The 17,586-nt window shown below is 52.0% G+C and overlaps 1 protein-coding gene and 1 long non-coding RNA gene across 7 annotated transcripts in view; one reads left to right on the forward strand and one right to left on the reverse strand.

The window, feature by feature from the left end:
- RUNX1 (RUNX family transcription factor 1) overlaps nucleotides 1-17,586 on the reverse strand; it is a 253,945-nt gene that overhangs the window by 16,666 nt on the left and 219,693 nt on the right. The window lies entirely within an intron of this gene.
- Nucleotides 2,933-16,109, forward strand: LOC112661565 (uncharacterized). 2 transcript variants are annotated; one of them, XR_004811204.2, is made up of 4 exons: nucleotides 2,933-13,084; nucleotides 13,420-13,476; nucleotides 13,734-13,964; nucleotides 14,109-16,109. It is a non-coding gene; the product is annotated as an uncharacterized LOC112661565 (long non-coding RNA). The 2 variants fall into 2 exon arrangements; XR_007407686.1 differs by having other exon boundaries at nucleotides 13,738-13,964.

Here is a 17,586-nt window from a genome sequence, read left to right on the forward strand (position 1 = left end):
TAAACATGAAACACAGCTCAACTCCTAGCTAGATGAACATAAAATATCACACTGAAGGCCTATTTCTTTTCATTCCCATCATCTGATACATACTATCCAGCTTTATTTTTTTAAGATTTATTTATTTATTTGCGAGATAGAGATATTGGGAGCATGAGAGCAGGGGGAGGGACTGAGAGGGAGGGAGAGAGAATCCTTAAGCAGACTCAGTGCTCAGCATGGAGCCCAACTTGGGGCTCAATCCCTGAGATCTTGAACTGAGTCAAAACCACGAACTGGATGCTTAACCAACTGAACTACCCAGGTACCCCTCAGGTCCAGCTTTCAAATTGGAAATGAAAAGGCATTCCAAAAGTAAGAAAAGCAGTCTGAAGAGATACAACAAACAGCAGAACCAGACTCAGATATGACATAGATTTTGGAGTTACCAGACAGGGAATTTAATTATGATTAATATGTCAAGGGCTCTAATGGATAAAGGAGACAGCAATGCATGAACAGATGGGTGATGTAAGTAGGGAGATGGAAACTCTCAGAAACAAAAGGAAATTCTAGAAATGAAAAACACTGTAACAGAAATGAGAAATGCCTTCAATGGGCTAAACAACAACAGACTGGATATGGCTGAGGAAAGAATCAGCTTTAATAGAACTTCCCAAACCAAAAGGTAAAGAGAAGAAAGAGAAAACAAAGCAAACAAAAAGCAAAACCCAAAACATAACATCCATGAACTCTGGGACAATTTCAAAAGGTATTAACATATACATAGAAATATCAGAAGGAAAAAGAAAACAGAGTAGAAGAAATATTTGAAGTATTAATGGCCAATAATTTTCCAAAATTAATGACAAACCGCAAACCGCAGATCCAAGAAGCTCAGAGAACACCAAGGAAGGTAAATACAAATAATCTATAGAAACACCTTATCTAGGGAGCAACAAGGATAAGAATTACTTCCAACTTCTCTTCACAAACCAAGCAAAAAGAGTGTCGTAAATATTTCAAGTGTTTAAAGAAAAAAAGCCACCAGCTTATAAATCTATATTCTACAAAATTACACCTCAACAGTGAAGGAGAAATAAAGACATCATCTGACAAACAAAAACTGAAGTAATTTATCCAGTAGAGCTGACATGCAAGAAATGTTAAAAGGAGTTCTTCAAGGGAAAGGAAAATATAAGACAGGAAATTAAATTGACACAAAGAAAGGAGGAGCTTTAGAGAAAGAATAAGAAAAGGTAAAATAAAGTCTTATTTTTCCTACTCTTAGTTGATCCAAAATATAACTGTGTTTAAAAAGATAATAGAGGGAATAATGTATTGGGTGAACACAGTGTATGGGTAAATGAGATGAATGGGAGTAATGACAGAATGGGAAGGAAGAAGTGGTGTAGTCTTACTTAATGGTGACTTAGATTCATTATACATATATTTTGCAAACTCTAGGGAAAACACTAAAAACATTTTTTAAAGAGGTATAATTGATAGTCTAAGAGATAAAACAGAATCATATAAAATGCTCCATTAAACTGGAGAAAAGAGAAAAAAGAACAAGTAAGCAAATATAAAACAGTTACAAACATGGTAGCTATGAATGCAACCATACCAATAATCACTTTAAGTATGAATGTTCTAAAAGCACCCATTAAAAGACAGGGATTGTCAGAGTGAATTAATCTCCAGGCCCATCTGTATGTTGTCTACAGGGAACCTACTTGAAATATAAAGACTTCAGGTGAAAGTAAAGAGATGCAGAAAGACCATGCTAACACTAACCAAAAGAAAGGCAGAGTAGCTATATTAATTTAATACGAAACTGGGACGCCTGGGGGGCTCAGTGGTTGAGCATCTGCCTTCGGCTCAGGGTGTGATCCCAGGGTCCTGGGATCGAGTCCCTCATTGGGCTCCCCTTGAGGAGCCTGCTTCTCCCTCTGCCTATGCCTGTCTCTCTGTGTCTCTCATGAATAAATAAATAAAATCCTAAAAAAAAAAACCTAATACAAAACAATTCAGAAGAAGGAAAAATTTCAGAGATCAAGAGGGGAAGTACATGATGATGAGAGTTCTCTTAAGAAGATGTAACAATCTTTAACATGTATGCACTTAACAACATGTCAAAAAACGTGGCAAAAACTAACTTAGAACTACAAGAAGAAATAGAAAAATACACTTAGTTGAAGGCGTCAATGTCCCTCTTTCAGTAATTGATACACATCAAGCAGGCTGAAAATTAGGGTGTTTTGACCTACACAGTACTACCAACAAACTTGATGTAATTAACATTTATAGAAGATTCCATTTAACAACAGCAGAATACACTTTCTTCTCAAGCTCACAAGGAACATCCATCCAGACAGTACACATTCTGGGCCATTAAATACCCCTTAACAAATTGGAAAGACCAGAAATCATATAAAGTATATTCTCAGACCATATGGATTAATAAAAATTAAAAACAAAACAAAAACCAAACAAACAAAGTTAGCTAGAACAAATATTTGGAGCATCAACAACACACCTCTAAGTAACCCATGGGTCAGATAAGAAGTCTCAAGGGAAATTAAAAGGCATTTTGAGCTAAGTGAAAATCCAACTTACCAGGAGTTCTGGAACGTAGCAAAAGCAGTGCTTAGAGGGAAATGTATAGCATTGAATGCATATATTAGAAAAGAAGAATGATCAAGAGTCAATAGTCAAAGCTTCTAGCTTAGGAAAGTGGAGGAAAAACAGCAAAATGAACCAAAAGCAAGCAGAAGAAAGGAAATAATAAATAGTAAAGAAGAAATCAACGAAATAGAAAGTAACAGAGAAGGTGTCGCACAAGAAAGTGACAAAGTAAATCAACAAAACCAAAAAGCTGTTCTTTGAAAAGTTTAAAACATCCTCCTTTGGCGTCAGGCCCCAGCCAGGCCACCCAGGAGAGCCTGGCCAGAGACCCCTCTACCTCTGGCCATCTGCCTCTCTGGGGTCTTTAACGCCCACCCCCAAACCTGGATTCCCAGCAGCACCACCTGAGCTGAGGCATCCTGTCCCGGGCCGGGACCAGGAGGAGGCTGGCGGCTCCGTGGCGTGGCTGTTATAGTTAGAAGGCCCTTTCTTTGGCTATTCAGCTGATATCTTTAAAAGATGCGACCTTTTGGTAACCTTTCAGAGCCATTTAAAAACAGAGACCAGACAGTTATGTATGTCACGGGGCCCCAGCGTCTATTTTTAAAAGAGCCAAACCTGCCTGGTGAACATATAAACCCTTGGGGCCATCCTGGGGTTTTTTTCCCCAGAGGATTTTTTTCCCCCCTCTTTCTGTTTGGAAGACGGCAGGGTAGTTCCCAGGGTGCCCTTCAGATTCACCTCAGTCCTGGGTAGCTGGTATAATGCCCTCTTGGATGCCTCCAAACGCACAACAGGATATGACTCAGGGCTCAGAGATGTGAGTCAGTTTCCAGGGTGATGTGTCAGGGCGGGCCCGGTGGTGGCTTGCATCTCCCCGTCTGGGACCCTTGGGAGGGGGGATCTGGGCTCCCCTGCACACCAGGGGCTGCTCCCCTCCCCACCCCAGGCTCTGCTGCTACCGTCAGAGCCCCGTGCTGTTGGCCTTTGCGGCCCCAGGCGCTGGGTCCTTCCCAGCTGGGACGGAGGCGTTCCCCGGGAAGTCGCAGTGTCCTTCGGTGCCATTTCCTCCGACCTCCAGGGCAGGGAGTCCGATGGCAACAGGGCCCAAGAGGGAGGGCAAGCAGCCGCCTAGGAGCGCGCCCAGGTAGCAGACGCGGGACGGGCTATCAGTGAAACCCCATGATGATGTGAGTCAGCTCCTACCAGCTTTGGATCCTGGAAAAAGCGAGGTTGTGAAATAGCTCTGGTATTTGCCAACCGTTGTCTCTGCCGGCTACAGACCTCTTGGTTAGTCATGTACGGCTAAGACGAATTCATTGTTCCAGCAATTACTCCGGAGGGAAGCATCCAGCACCAAGCCCGGGCAGAGACCCGCCTGGGGATGCTGCGTTTTCAAGGCCTTCAGGGTTTTGAGGGGTCCTGTCTGGATGGCGGGGCCTGGGAGGTGGCAGGCTGCCTGCGGGAGGGAAGAAGGGGGCCGCGTGGCCACGTCTCCACCACGCGCAGTCCGGGTCCCCCATCCGGAGCCGGGCCCGGGGAGGCCCCGTGGCTTTGCGCTCAGGGCGCTGGGAATGCAGAAGGCCGGCGGCTCACCACAGCCCTCTTCCCCTCCAAAGCTCTTTCCTCATCTCTAGAAATGGGGGCACCCAGCCTCACCTGCCTCACAGGTGTGAGACTTAATTAATGTTTGTGGAGCAGCTTTGAGAGCCACAGATGAAAGGCGCTCTATAAACGCAAAGTGCCGGGCCTCATTAGAGCTGCCAGACACTTCCCAGGGGAAACAGTTCAACTCTTGCCATGAGGCCTCTCCCCTCAGCCCCATCCGTCTGAGGCGCGTCTGGAAAAAGGTTCTGGACTCCGGACAGTTGTCTCTGATGAAGGGCTTGGGGGTAAGTCTCTGGCTTCTAGAAAAGCCGGGCCTGTGGATGCACACCTCCTGTCCTCTGCGGGCCTGGGGCGCCCAGGCAGAGGGAGAGGAGCCTTCGATTCCCACGGGCTGGAGGGAATCACGGTTTTGAGGGAACAGAAGGCACCTCCTGGCCTTCCTCTGCCCTCCCTTGTTGCCCTGTGCTGCATTGAACAAACATCCACTGCAGACTCCTTTTCCGGAAGGATCTTTCTGCCCTGAGCACGCTCCCGCGCTGATGCTACACGTGGGCCGCGCAGCTCCCGTCAGGCCAGCCCACTGGCCGTGTTCAAACGGTTCCACGGCTGCCCTCTTCGTTTCCTTCCATCCTTCCATTCTCCCCCAACGAAAACCTCAAAACGCGGAGGGCGAGGATGGCTCTCTGTTCCCATCCCCTCATTCCCTAGCCCCCTTGCCCTCTTCGCAGCTCCTGGAGAGGGAAGAGCCGGAAACACGGCGTCAACAGCTGGGAAGTGTTGGGCAGCCTCTGGCTTGGGATCAAGCTCCTGACGCAGAACGAGGACCCTCACTGGCAGGAAACAAATGACAGGCCCCTCAAAGACGGAAGCTACAAGCCAAGCAGGGGAGGCACGGCATCACCTGGGATTGCCCATGGCTAAAGAAGCGGAATCTTCCCGTGGAACATTCCAGGGGGTAGCACGTGTCATAAAGAGGACCATGCAGGTTTGAGCATCACTGGCCCGTGGCACAGGGCGGGGGACTGTCAGAGCCAAGCCACGGTCCAGACTGCGGCTGGGAGGCCCAGTGGTGATAGGGGTGGGGGTGCCCATAGGACTTCCCAGAGCGGCATCAGCGATCTCTCTGACTAAGCGGATTCAGTAAGCGCCGTCCCTCGGGCAGCTCCTATTAAGTAACATGGCCGAGCTTTCCTAGGATCCTTGTAATGCCCCAGGGTGGCCTAGCTTTGGGGTCTCAAGGGTGGTGGGACGACTGACCCCTACCCTGTGAGCTGTCAGTATTGGAGGATACGCTCTTGGGCCCAGCTCAGAACGGGGCCCGGCACACAACGTCATGTCATTTTGCACAGCCTGGCTTCCTCTGAGGCCACTCCATCCAGCCCTGGAGCGCCCAGCCCTCTGCGTCAGCGTGCCACCCTCCGGCCAACACCTGGCCTCAGACAGGTCCCTGGTGGGAGACACAGAGGTCGCGCGGGGCAGAGGTACCAGGAGGCCACCGTCCCCACCAGCCCGACCGTGGCTCTCCTGCTGTGCTTTCTCCCAGCCGCCACCCGAGATTTTGTGGTTTTATCAAGTCACAACTATTTGAACAGTGGCTGAAGCCCTTCAAGCAGCCTCTGTGTCCCCGGCTCCCATGTGGCACGGGCTCTAACGCATCCTTTCTGGATTTTTCGGCCAGACCCTCTGGTTTGAAGCAGCAAACTCCGAAGCACGGCATTCTAATAAAATCGGGAGCCATCCGAATGGGGAAGCAAGAACACAGCACAATACGCTATCTAGAGAGCACTGCAGGGAACCCGGAAGGGCGCTTAACTAGCCTTGGGTTTGTGTTACCCCCAAACATTTCCAGGATTTGGAAACCACGGCCTGGGACTGTCCCTCAGCGAGTCACAAGGGCCTGAGCAAGAGCATAGTTTGGGAGTTTGAGAGATTAAGAGAGAGGCCCTGACCCACCCTTCAGTGATTGTGTGCTGGGGCAATGACTTAAGCCCTTGGAGACTCAGTTTCCCCATCTGTGAGGTGCACAATGCCCCCGAACCCTTCCCCAGGGGTAATGTGGTCTCACAGTGAGCATGTGTGAGGTTCCAGCAGGTTAGCTAGGGGAAACAGCAGCCCTCCCTCCCCCCGAGCACCAGCCTCCCTCAGGGGGAGCACCACAGCCGCTCTGCCGAGGTGGCTGCGTGGCGGCCACATGCCACATCTCACCCCACGGGCCACACCACAGAACTCCAGAAGCTGAGCTTTGCAAATTGAGAAAAATGCACTGTCCTTCACCTTCCCAGGCGGGACGCCCACCGAGTGGCAGCAGCGCCTCCTCTGAGAGCTTGCATCCCGTGCTCCCAACTCCAAGGGGAGTGGGGTGAGTGTGCCAAGCTGGAGCGCCTGGCCTCGGTGCGCGCTTCAGCATTCTCCTGTCCCCCCACACTCACTGCCGGCTGTGCTGTCCCGCCGTGCCTTTTCTTCCTCTACCTGCACCCGCTTCTTGTTTTCCTTTTCCACTTGGTGGGGGCCTGGCTCCGGGAATTCCCAGCAGCAGGAGCCAGGAAGCCAGCACCCCAGGAGAACTGCCCCTTCTGCACCTCCTCTAGCATCCTGCCTTTGGCTGGGCCCAAAAACTCCATGTGCGCCTGGAGGGAGCAGCAGGCCTGGTGTGGTTCCCAGCCGTCCCTTCACCTCCACTGCTCAGATCTTCCATAATACTATGCGGCAAGACAATGAACTTCTTCCTCTTAAAGGGCACTGCCAGTTCAGTTGGCCTGGAAATGATGGCAGGCCAAGGACACCTATTTCTTTTCATATAAGAGGGGCCTCATCACCCCCCCCCCCCCTCCGCCCACTGGAGACACAGGATTCACGGATGTACTGTCTTCTTCCGAGACACAGCAGGACGGGCCACCGTGAGCTCAGCAGCATCCTTCGTTCCTGAAACTCAACATGCCACCGACCCACCAGCTCTGGCTTTTTTTTCACAGACACCTTTTTGGAGGAGTAGCGTTCACTCTACTTCTTAAGCTCAAGGCTTCTCCATTTCATCAAAAGTCTCCAAGAAATGGCTCTCTTTGCGCTTCTCTTTATGCTCCAACAACTGCAAAAGCACTAGGATATCTGCCATCAGAGCAAGACGGCGAAGAAAGGCCAACAGTCTCCTCATTTGGTGGCAGGTTCCCATGTGAGTTTTGAGTTCTTTAGAATAACTGAATTTCTTTGGCTTGTGAGCAAGGGGGAGTCGCTCTCAACTTCTCCTGCTGGAGCGGGCAACCCCCTTTTGTCTGATTCCTCCCTGGCCGCCTTCTCCCCCACCTTCACGGGAGCTCTGCTCAAGAGGAGCTAGTTCACTTAAGTCTGCAGCCGGTTTGCACACCCCAAAGGACTGACCTTGGTGTGAACTAATTGGGACTGCCATAGATTAATAACACAGGTTGCTGAGGTGCACTTTTGCTGCATAAAGGAGAGCTTTGAAGATAAGAGCCGTGTGTGCTTTCACAAGCTCATCCCTGGTGCTCTGAACAAAGGACATAAACTAATAAAGTCAGATTCATCTAGGGGCAATCTACACTCGCAGAGGAATATCACCCCAAACTGATTCAGAAAGGCAAATGGAAATCTGCCGGAATTCTTTTAAACTCCAACACAGATCTCGATTTAAAAAATGACACACACACACAAAAACTCTTGGTAATAAGCAGACCTCTGATGATCTAAAGATCCACAGCTTCATTTATTGACTTAGAGAAAGTAAATGGCATTTCAAATACAACCTTCATACTTTAATAGATGAGGTCACCCTGAGAAAGATGATACCGAGCCCAGCGGTGGGAAACCTCCCTCCAGAGAACTGCTTTGATTTACAAGGTCAAGGAAGGCTTTCTCCGAGAAGCAATAGGTTTTCAGTGACTTGGACTAACATGGAAGAATTAAAATAATATAATAATGATGATGATGATAATAATAATAAAAATAAAAGTAGTGTCTGAGATAGCAGACTAGGAAACTCTTGCTCAACAAAAGGGATGATCTCTGGACAACAGAAGTGAAGTGACTACCAAGTAGAGATGCCCGAGCAACTCCGCTTTGTTGCAGGCATTGAGCTCCTGTGTGGACGAGGAGATCCTTGTGACTTTCCCAGACTGCTCTCAACAGGGGCTGTTTCTTCACCAGGGGACACTGGACAATGTCTGGAGGTATTTTTGGTTGTCACCACTAGGGTGAGGAGTGCTACTGGCATCTAGAGGGTGGAGGCCAGGGGTGCTGCTAAATATCTTACAACACACAGAATGGCCCCCCATGGTGGAGAATGATCTGGCACCAAATGTCAGTGGTGCCTTAGAAAGATCCAGCCCAGGCTAGGCACGCCCCGCCCCGTCCCGCCCAGGCACAGAACAGATGCAACTCAGGGGTGCGAGGAGATAAGGGGTGTGCTGGGAACATTCTGGAGCCCTGGTGGGCACCAGGGTCGCTGGAGGCCATTGCCCGCGTGGCACCAGCTGTCACACTGTGCCCAGAGAGCACTCCGTCCCCAAGCCAGGATTTGGGATGACTCTTTCTCACAGCCCCATGGCCTGGCACCCAGACTTGGGGCTGGCACGCCGAGTCCTGAGTGAGATGCAGGTGTAAACGACCAACAAGATCACTCCTGAGCTGACCGTCAGCTTTGCCACCTGGGAAGGGACAGGCCAATGCTTGCCTTTCCCCAGCTTCCCGGGCATGAGTCACATGTAACTAGATAATGATGCAAATCACTGTCAACATTTCTAAGGTTTCATTCCAACGTCTCATGGAATGAGAGTGCAGAAAGCAACCTCTGAGACTTTCTGAGCCAGCCCCACCTCGGAGAAAGCCGAGGCACGGACAGGTGAGGTGACTCTCTCTGCTCCCCACTGCAGGCTGGTGACGGGGCAGGGACAGACCTTCTGGTTCTTTGTAGAGGGCTGTTTCTTAACGTGTGATGTTCGAAGCCTTTACCCCCCACCCCCACCCCCACCCTAGTTACCACAGACTGACAAAACTAAAAAACTGGTCTGAACCTCAAAAAAAAAAAAAAAAAAAAAAAGAGACAAAGGAAGGAAAGAAGGAAGGAAGGAAGGACAGACATTGCCAAGCATAGCACCCAGTGGACACAGCGGAAGGGAACCTTTTTCCTGCTTACAGGCCTGGAATTCTGAGCTCTGTGGGGCTCACCGGGGAGTCCTTCCTCCATGTACATCCCTTTTCTACCCTGAAACTGAGCCCCAACACCCCCAAATCTCCAACAAAGCCTGGTGTCCATGTGAATTCACGACAGACCCAAGTCAAAACCAGGGAGGGAGGGAGGGAGGGAGGAAAGGTATAGCATTTCCCGCCGTGCCCCTTGTGTTTTGGGGTGGGTGGGGGGAAGGCAGGCTTCCAGAAACAAGGAGGTGGCAGCAAGGATCCTATCATCGCCCTGGTTCCGCCTTTTCTTCTAATGGCCTCAAACCGCCAAGTGGCTGTGACGCGAGCATTTGAAACCCTTTTATGGAAAGTGCCATACCCTTTTCTGCTCCCATCACTTAAAATAATGAGTTAGCCGCACTTGTATTAGTCTGTCTTTCAAGTGGATTAAATTCACGGTCTCGTTCTCCTGCAGTCTCGCAGGCTTTGGCCTGGCTGTCTGAATCTCCAGATTAGACTGATGAGCACATGCCAGACGGCAATGAAACGCAATTACCTAGGCAAACTTTTGAAGGATTTGAGCCCTGGGGCACAGGCTGTTTACGAAAGACGAACAGCACCGTTTGTACTGAGCAGGACCAGTTGCCTCCGTCTTTTTGAGTTCTGGATCCCGCCTGCCACTGGACTCCGGGCAGGATTTCTCGGGGCCAGATAACATCAGGCTTCTGTCCACACCTCTGTACCTCAGGGTCTCTGCTGTTTTTTTTCAACAAGAAAATGCAAGTACCAACAAAAACCTATTATAACATCTCCTTTTGTGCTCACGGACTCTCTCTCTCTCATTGGTTTATTTACTTATTTATTTATTTTTTTGTATTGTGTACCACCCCAAAAAAGGCAGCGAGAAATCATCCTATAGCCGGCCTGGCGCTGCAACAACATCTTTGGAAACGAACAACCTCTCTAATAAACAGGAACTTCCCGTCTTTGAAAAAAAAAAAAAAATTGAAAAACCAGCAAACCAGTCTCAACAACACGTCCGAAGTACTTTCCCCTTGACGGGAACAAAAGAGGCTTCTGAGGAGCTGAGGGGATAGGAGGCGAAGAAAGCGAAAGGGAGGGTTGACCAAGAGGGTGACAAGTGGCCTCCCCCCCACCCCAACACACCGATGGCCCAGGGTCTGTTAATTTTTCAGACAGACGGGCGGGCCGGCACAGGAGGGTTGGAATGTCCTTCGTCCACCAGCTGAAGACCATAAGGCGACACCACCCAGGGGGACGGGATGGGGGTGACTCAACACTTGTCCTCTGTCATAGGCTCGGAGCGAAGCCATCGAGGTGGCAGAGGTGAAATGTCTCAGTGCTGGGGGACAGGAGGCCCCCGAGGCCGGGCAACTGCCCGTTTGGGAAAGAAGCTCGGTTACAGGTGGGCGGGGAGGAGGGCCACCAAGGTCAAGGGTGAACTCCGAAAGATGGATCTGAAAACTGCCAGGACCAGGAGGAATCAGGAATGGTTTTAGGGAAGGAGGTGACACAGGGACACACCTGAGTGTGGGGGGAGGGGCGGAGCACAGGTGTGTGTGGGGGAGGCAGCAGTGAGGTGGGGGGAGGGAGCGCCAAGGAAACAGCGGATAAACGGCCTATTCTTCCTTTGGGGTCCACATCTCTCATTAAAAGTGTAAAACCAGGTTCAGGTGTTTGGGAGACAGCGTCAGGTGAGCTGTCTGAGGAGCAAGGCAGATGGAAGGAAAGACGGTGACACACAAGGGAGTCCGGCCTGGGGCAGCCAAAGGAAGCGTAGCTCACCAGCTTTAGCTAACAGAAGACTCTAGAAGGTAATGGGGTCAGGAGGTCAAGAAGCACAGCAACTTCCCACCTTTTTCCTTGTCACAGAAGTGAAGGGAAAGGGGCGGCTATGTTGTCGCCTGGTGGGACCACCTGGGCTCCCTCCCCCAGGCTCCCGGCTGGGCTCCAGGAGGAGGAGGAAGGGTAAGCCACAGAACCAAGAGGAAGCAAGGCTCTGCCCCAGCACTGGTGCTTTGGGAGGGAGGAAGTCACTGGGGGCAGAACTGTTGGGAATTGAGATTAAAACGTGTCCATCACCAGTTGTGACCTGCTGTCCTGAGAGCAAGAGAAATCTTCCTCAGTGACTCCCCCCTCATCCCTTACCCTGGAGCTCTGGGCTAGGGTTGTGGGGGCCCGGAGAAGTGGAGACACAGCTCCCGCCGGCCCGAAACTTCGAGGCGAGCCTGTGGCTCTTGGAACCATGAGTGGAGGTGGGGAGGAGAGGGTGCAGGTGCTCGGGGGCTCAGGGATGCTTGGAGAGCATCTTGACGGTGGGTTTCGAGGTCTGGATGATCTCAAGGCACAGAGGGAAAGCTTGGGTCCTCATGGCCAGGAGCCCACGATAGGGTGGCAGCAACGTGCACCCTGTTGGGTAACGAACGGGGTGAGACGTGGGGAGATGGTGGAGGGCCAGCCCCCAACCGATGGGCCCGGGAGCAGAGAAGATGGGCCAGTTGATGATCATCGGAGGGGAGAAGCTGTCCCGGAGGAGAGGGAGCAGAGAAGTGCCCTGAAGAACGGGGTGGGTGTTTAAGAGGCCAGAGGAGGAGTCCCATAAGGCAGGTGTCACAGAGACATCCGTGCTCCAGCCACCCTCCCCAACCCCGCCCCGGGTCTGCTCCCCGTTTCAGAGCACGGATGGCTCAGGAGAGATGGAAACCTCGAGGCCCAGAGAAAGGCAGAGGCCTGGCTGGCGAAGGAGCCAGGAAAGCACTGGTTAAAGTGGTCTCAGCAGGAGCAGGTTTGGTTTCTGTATCGGGTCCTCCTTGGCCATCGGATGGCCTGAGGGGCCCACGTCGGCTTCCTCAGCCACCACCCTCCAGAGTGGCCTCAAAGAGGAGGCTCTGCGGCGTCCACCCTGGCCTCCCGGAAGGCCACGGTCTTAACAGTGATGCCACCTCCCAACGGCCCGGGGTCTTGGCACGTGCTGTCGCTCAGGGTCACACGGAAGGGGTTCGACCCCGGCAGGAGGGAGCCGGAGGCCCCCAGATTTTCTGTCCCTTCTTGCTGCTCCCCACACCTCTGTCCGCTGCCTCCCGGAAAGTGGTCCTGGGGGAGGCCGGCTGATGGGCGCAGAGGGAGACCAGGGCCACTGAGTTCAAAGTGATTTGCTCTGAAGTCCCGGGTCTCAGATAAAATAAGCAGCGTGCACATTTTCCGGGCTGTGTCTGAGGCCGACGCTGTGAGTCAGCAGTGGGACTTGGCCCTTGAGCCGTTTTTCGGAGGTGAAAGGGTGGGGACTGCCTGTTTCTCCTGGAGGAGGACAAGCGGGGCCGAGTGACCACTGGCACCTAAGTGCGTCCCCGCTCAGGTAAGAGCCTTGCTTACGGAGAGGGATGCAGAGGGGTTCGCCGAGCTACTCAAGCCCCCAAGACATGAGAGTTCCACGCGGGGGGAGTCACTAGGTGCTAGCGTGGGGCCTCCTGTGGGCGCCTGGCAGCAAAGGGTAGCTTTCACAACGCCTGGAAACTCTTTCCTTGATTTTTATCCCAAGGGCCACCACACCGTGCAGTCCCACGCAAAGCAAGTCATTTCAGGGTGGCTTTGACTGAATGATGATCACTCACAGCCATCAGCCTTGAGGGCTCCTGACCTGGACCCAGAGAAGGCCCTGCCCGCTGGCTGCCTCGGGTCAGGGTCTCTGGAGAGCTGGATTTGCAGAGGGTCCAAAGACGTACGTGCTGGCGGCCTGCTGTGTTCTCTGTGTCGATAAGAAGGGACAGGAGGGCCAGAGCGGGGACAGAACAGTTTGCTAGGTCATCAGTGAATAATCACTCAGAGCTGGGGAAAGCCCTCTCCTGCCTGCCCCAGTCACTAAGATGTCAGCAGTGGAAGGGAAAAACACAAGAAGAGAAAAACCTTTCCTGCACAGACCCTGTTCGTGTGGAAAAAGCTCAGATTCCGGCCCTGGGGTGGGGGCTATAGCCACCCCCCACCCAAACCCCCCCTTCTGTTCCACTGTGTGGCTCAACCCCCCTTGATGACTGTGGGGTTTTTTTTCTCCAACAGGCCCTGAGCTTCTTGTTTTGCAGTGGGAAATTCGCCTTCATAAGAGGGCTACTGTTGGTATTGTTTGTTTGTTTTGAATTTCCAAAAATAAGGAAAAGTTTATAAAATTGGGGGGGGGGGCGGGTGGGCAGGGGAGAGGGGGAAGGAGAGGGCAAGAGAGGCAGCTGACCCCAGCATTTCCCAGTCTCGCCTTGGCTTCTCCCTGGCCCCCAGATCCCACCGCCCCCCCGCCCCTCCCTGTTCTGAACGTGAAAAATAAGCAGCCTGAGCCGCCTTGACTGGAGATGTGTCTAACAAGGCCCTCATTGTCTCAGACAGGTGTGAGATTGGACTTGATCTGAGGCCAACACCTCCAGTCCCGGAGCCAGCTCCGTGAGCCGAAAACATGCACCAGCCCTCCAGTAATACCACTGCAGCCAGCCAGAGTCTCAACAATTTAAGGCTTAACACACACAACATAAATCAGCGGAGGATGGACCAGCCGACCGGCAGCTTCTTGGGTGGATGCCTGCAGACAGTCTGCAGATCAGACCCTGCCTGTTTGGGTTATTTGAGACCTTTTTTTTTTTTTTTTTTTGAGGTGGGGGTAATATAAAGATGAGAAACTGGGTGGAGCAGTGCGCAGGCACACTGGTGTTTGCCCTATCTTGTTCCAACAGCCCCTCTTTCACATAAGTGCTGTTTTGCAGGGACTCCTTGGGAAGGTTCCCTTTGCTGTAGCCAAATACCAGGAATGTGTTCAAGCCGGAGAGGACGGGCAGGAAAGCTAAGCCCCTGGGCACAGGAGCTGGCTGTGTGATAATCGGCGAGTCGCTTAACCTCTCTGGGCTCCCGGGGCCTCCTCGAGCTAATGAGGGCGCTGGTCATCTCGTTCGGGTCCAGCTTTCTAGGATTCCCTCGTCTCCATGATCAGAAGTTCACGGTCACTGTAAAATCTGCCCAAATCAGGGGAAATCCCGACCCTTGGGGGATAGTTTGCGACACCGCTGAATGCCATGTTTCTGAGCGGGTCTGATCCTCTGAGTAAGAAAAGGCCACATCACAGCATTTCCTTCCCTGCCTCCTCCTCTGGCCTGTTCTTTAGAAACCTGTGGTCCTCAGACCATGCGAGGCCTCCTGGAGCTGAAGCCCCGGGGGGCTGCGGTCAAGACAGGACAAGAGCCGTGGGGTGCAGGAGCTGAAGATGTGCTAGTTAGCGCAGGGCCTCAAGGTCCCTGGGTTGCTTTTTGTTTTTTAATTTTAAAGATTTTAGTTATTTATTTATGAGAGAGACACAGGCAGAGGGAGAAGCAGGCTCCCTGCGGGGAGCCCGATGTGGGACTCGATCCCGGGACCCCAGGATCACGCCCTGAGCTGAAAGCAGACCCTCAACCACTGAGCCACCCAGGCGTCCCCCGGGGTCGCTCTTTGGCAGACGCTGGCAGTGGGACTGTCACTGAGCACCAGGCCCCTGGCCCCGGCTCCCCCAGCTGTGGCTGCCGGCCGCCCCGCCGCGCTCGCACACCTGTCTGCGGGCCTCCCCGTGGCCCGCCAGCCCAAGCCGCCAGCAGGCTTTCAAGGCCCGGGCCTGTGGGCGGAATCGGCCCAGGGAGGTATTTACTTAAAATCACACAGGAAGGTGAAACTCGGTTCAAAGAAATCCTTTTGTAGATGGTTCATTAAAAACAGCAAAGAGGCTGACCATTCACATTCTCTGAATGTGTCCGATTCATGCAAGTAAGGGCCGGGTCAGGGTTCATCTGTGGCTGCTGCCCAAGTCGGCCCTGTGGTCGGGGAGTGTCCTGTCAGCCCCTCTGCAGCTGTCTGCTGTCCCCCGGGGAGCAGGGCTGAGAAGGACAGAGGTGATGGCCTTGACGTGGGTACTCTGTCCTTGCCTTTTAGGGAAGCCCCGACTCCTTACACGTGGACTTTCAGCATTTTGGAAATGGAGGCGTAAAGAAGTGCGTGACACAGAATCCAGCCATGGGGGCCCATGATCCCTCGAGGAGACAGCCCACTTCTAGGAAGTGGCCGTGGAAGGCAGCGCACGATTACACGTCCTCACGAGCATTCCATAGCGACGGCAGAGACTGTATCCTGAGGCCCCCTCCAAGGCAGGGACGGGATGCACCAGTGGCACGAGCCCTGGACCAGGAGTCCCAGGATGGGGACTTCAGGCCTGCCTCCAACCGGGCCAATCCCTGTCCTGCCCCGGGCCTCCGGTGGCTCATGAGGGAAAGGAGGGCCTTTGAGCAAAGATGCGTAAGGTCCCTTTCAACTCTAACTTCACCATTCCCATCTGATCTTTGGGGAGCAGTGGTTGTGGGCTCTCCCACTGGGAGTTCACCCAAGGAAATGGCACTTGACTGAAGGCACTGCCATAAAACCACTGCGGGGCTACTGTCCTCCTGCAGGACAAGGAGACCCTGGAGGTGATGCTGTGTGGCTCATCTGGCAGGACGGACGGATTGTAACACCCTGGTGAGACACCACCGCCACCAACGCGGGTACAATGCTAGCAGTGAGGGCAGCCCAGGTGGCTCAGCGGCTTGGTGCCCGCCTTCAGCCCAGGGTGTGATCCTAGGGTCCCGGGATCGAGTCCCACATCAGGCTCCCTGCATGGAGCCTGCTTCTCCCTCTGCCTGTGTCTCTGTCTCCTCTCTCTCTCTCTCATGAATAAATAAATAAAATCTAAAAAAAAAAAAAAAAAACCAATGCTAGCAATGAGAGTAAAACGAATAACAGCAACCATTTATTGTGTGCAGTGTACCAGGCTCTATGCTAAATACTTGACAGAAATATATCTCAAGCCTCGCAGCAGGCTCCTGCGGTAATGGGAGAAAATCCATGCAACTGCTCACTGCGTGCCAGGCATCCAGGGCATATCCCTATTAACTCACTTATGCTCCCAGCTCTCCAGTGAGTCAGATACTGTCATCACCGTGCCCATCGTACAGATGGGGAGCAGTGGTGCAAAGGACTTCAGTCATTTTGCCAAGGTCCTATAATTATCCAAGCAGCCCAACCTGAGATTTGAATTCCAAAGTCCATACCCATAGCTATTACTGTCAATTGATAGCTCCAGCTTCTGCTTGCCTCAGAAAGTGCATTCTGGGGGCTCTCCTGTTTTTCTGAATCCCTTCTGATGATAAGGTGGGAGAAGCAGCCATATCCTAATGGGATAGATGGACAGAAGAACGGGCATTGTCTTGACATCATCTCCAGGCCACTGTATCTCCCTCTGAGGGAGCCATGAATGACCAGGGAGAAAGTTTGAAAAATACGAGAAACTCCTTACAGACCTTCTAATGTATCTCCCCCTACGAGCCCCCTCCCCCAAGGCGTGAAAGAATCAAATGAGGAATTCGGGAAGAGATTCTGGAATAAGAGTAACAAGATTTCCTCTCCCTTCCACCTGAATTGGCCATCTGTAATTTTGCACAAATTCAATTTTAAAGTCATGCTTTGTAATTTGTGGAAAATCATATTAAATTAAACAGATCCACGTCTGGGCAATGACTTCTCTCATTTAGCAACATATGGTGCCTCAGAACGCCTGATCCCACAGCAAAAATATTACCAAAAAAAAAAAAAAAAAAAAAAAAAAAAGGTGGCCTTTTAATCACAGGCAATAGAGTAGAGGTGTTCTCGGACATCCCTACTGGCTTCCCTGAGAATGTTAGGCATGACCGTTAATCTCCAAGAGCTGCAGTATCCAGAATTACGGAATGTTAGCATTTAAGACGACGTCTCTAACCGCTTAGATGGGGGGACCCGGACTGGCAGTCAAGGGAACAGCGGCCCTGGCCACGCGGTGGCTCTAGGCCCGCGCAGGTGCAGCAGGCAGGACCTTCAGGACCGTGTCGTGCACCTCGAGGGGTGGCAGGCGGTGGGGATTAAATGAACACACATCGGTCCTTTCTGTAACTGTGAGCTCTAACTATTTTGTTCCTGCCTTTGGTAAACCCGCGAACCAGGTGATGTCCTTGTCATGATTCGCTGCAGTGAACTGCTCCAAGAACACCCCAGTGTAGACACCATCACAAACATACACTGCAGGTTCAAAACCGGGGTGGGTGGCGGTGAATAAGTGCACGTTTCAAACACTTGGGGCTTTCACCCCAAAGATACCAGCCCTCTCGTTCCAGCGACAGAAGCATGGCTGAAAATGCAGGCAATGACAGTTCT

Source organism: Canis lupus, chromosome 31, assembly GCF_003254725.2.
Source record: "Canis lupus dingo isolate Sandy chromosome 31, ASM325472v2, whole genome shotgun sequence".
NCBI lineage: Eukaryota > Metazoa > Chordata > Mammalia > Carnivora > Canidae > Canis > Canis lupus.